Source organism: Penaeus vannamei, chromosome 25 (genome assembly GCF_042767895.1).
Source record: "Penaeus vannamei isolate JL-2024 chromosome 25, ASM4276789v1, whole genome shotgun sequence".
NCBI lineage: Eukaryota > Metazoa > Arthropoda > Malacostraca > Decapoda > Penaeidae > Penaeus > Penaeus vannamei.
In genome coordinates this window covers 1017881-1020380 of record NC_091573.1, presented here as the reverse complement: position 1 = coordinate 1020380, position 2500 = coordinate 1017881, and positions in this window count along the sequence as shown.

Here is a 2500-nt window from a genome sequence, read left to right as displayed (position 1 = left end):
TATTTATGGCTAATGGCTTCACAACACTGAACCAGCGAAAGGGTCCTTAGGCAGTTCCCGAGTGTTTGTTGCGATCATTAAGGCCGATGCATTATAAAGGTCGATCTATAGATATTTTTATAGGGTGTGTGTATGTATACGTGTGCGCGAACGAGCGTGAACTTGCAAAACTTGCGTGTGTGTGTGTGTGTGTTTATGTTCTTTCGTTCCATCTAATTCCTTCTATTAATGGCACGAAATAAATCCACCGAGTTAAAGATGCAGTAACCTTTGCTGAATAGATTGCGTTCACTGAAAGAGAGAGAGAGAGGGTGGGAGATGGAGAGAGAGAGGGTGGGAGATGGAGAGAAAGAAAGAGGGAGGGTGGGAGATGGAGAGAGAGAGAGAGGGAGAGAAAGAAAGAGGGAGGGGGAAAGAGAGAGAGAAAGAAAGGAAAGAGGGAGGGGGAAAGAGAGAGAGCGCTTGGAGGGCGGGGGAGAAGTGAGAAAATGATAATCTGTAATAGAATAAAAGGTATTTTAACTCCTGTCCACACAAGCGGATATGATCGGCGGCCAGCTGTAATGGTGATGTCACAGGCGATAAATAAGGAAACTACTTGTTGACCGACTAGTCTATCCGCCTGTAATGTCATCTCTATCCATGCGCGTCGACCATGCCTGTCCGTGTGGATAGGCCTTCAGTGTTCCTCTTCCATCCCTGGCGATTCAAGGGATGGAATACTCCCCTATTTCTTATCTTATCTTATCTTTTATTTATCTTATCTCTTTTTCGTCTCTTTTACCTCGCATATACGCTCCATACATTCCTACACTTCTGATGCATCCCAGCACATTCCTACACATTCCAGCATGTAACAATCCCACTTACATTTCCACACTCCACTTCTCCCACACTCGCCCACATTCACTCTCTCACTCACTCTCCGACTTTTGCGCAATACCTTTATATTATTAACTGGAGTGTGTCAACGGATACAGCCTTTACAGGTTAACTCCATTTGCGTAAGAGGAAGTGAGGAAGAAGTAAAAAAATGAGAATATAGAAAAAGAGCGAGACGATAAGGAAATAAAAAGTTAAAACTGCATTTTAAATCATCGCATACAAGGACGGTAAAAATTACAAAAATCCCAAGTTAGCATGGTCAACGTTCGTGCAAAAAATGACAGGCCAACCAATGGAGTGACTGGGCTAACGGTCGAACGAAACCACAAGAAAATTTATATATTGAAAATTTTCTGTAGCATCATCTGAAGCTAATGCAAAATATAGCAATAGGGCGAGGCTTGGTGGTGAAGGTCATACAGCATTACGACTAAATACTGCGGTAAAAAGGTACAATATGAATTCACAATTACAAGAAAATTTGTTAGATAAAGGCTGTAGAGAGCGCTGTAGGTTAGTACGGTAGTGAAGTGGCAAAAAGGGAATAGCAATTGTTCGAAGGCCATTCGGACAGCGCTGCCACTACTACGGCACTTCTATTACGGCACGTTTTCTGTGTTCAGTGTGATTACACAGAAAACGGGAAATCTAAGGGGAACAAAACTAATGAAGGCTTCCCTCTAACGAGAAAACTTTTTTTCTGAGAAAAGTAATGGAAATCATTACCTTACAGTAATGCACAAAAAGGTTAAGGTTTATGATAGGACCGCACCGACTAGGAGAAAATTGAAGATCATAGCGTTGTAGGCGATGAAAAACTACATGCATTGCTATCAAAATTGATTTGCAGAAGCGGACCTCTTCGAGTTAAATGAGGAAAAGTTGGAAAAGTCCCCACGAGCCTCCAGCGACCAAGTCCAACCCCCTCGCGTCGCAGCGAACCACTTAGCTGCGCGGGAACCCAACATGAACTGTTTTGGCGCATGTAGCTAGTGACGTCACGACAAATTTCTTATAAATGCACTGTAGTAAAATGTATTTCTGTATTCTAATTTATATGAAACTTTAACGAAAAACGCATTTATCAAATGTTCATTCCTTAAATACACGATGTGAACGATTTTACCATATATGCACCAAAGTTTCATTAGAAATACCTGGTATATCCATACTTGCCATCGCTGCCCTCTCCTGGTAAATTTGACAGTTCTGTTGTTACAGTTCTCGTTGTTTGTTTCAAAGGTGAAGGTTGTGTACAGTGCTACTTGCGTTTCCGATTTTTTCCAACTTTGCGGTGAAATCGATCTCTCACTGAAATCGTTACAGTATCGGGGATAACACGAAACTCAGTGAAATACAATAACCGTGTTCCAGTTGTAGAATCTCGTCTGCGGTTCGTCACTTCCCAACCACCGTCCCCTCAACTATAAGGTAAATTCATTTTGTATTTCAAGTGTAGTCAGTGGCGATATCGAGGCACCGGTAGGGAAGCTAGATAATCGGGAGGGGGTCCGGGGGCGGAGCCCCCGATAAGGAAATAAGGTAATCGGGAGGGGGACCGGGGGCGTAGCCCCCGATAAGGAAATACGGTAATCGGGAGGGTGTCCGGGGGCGG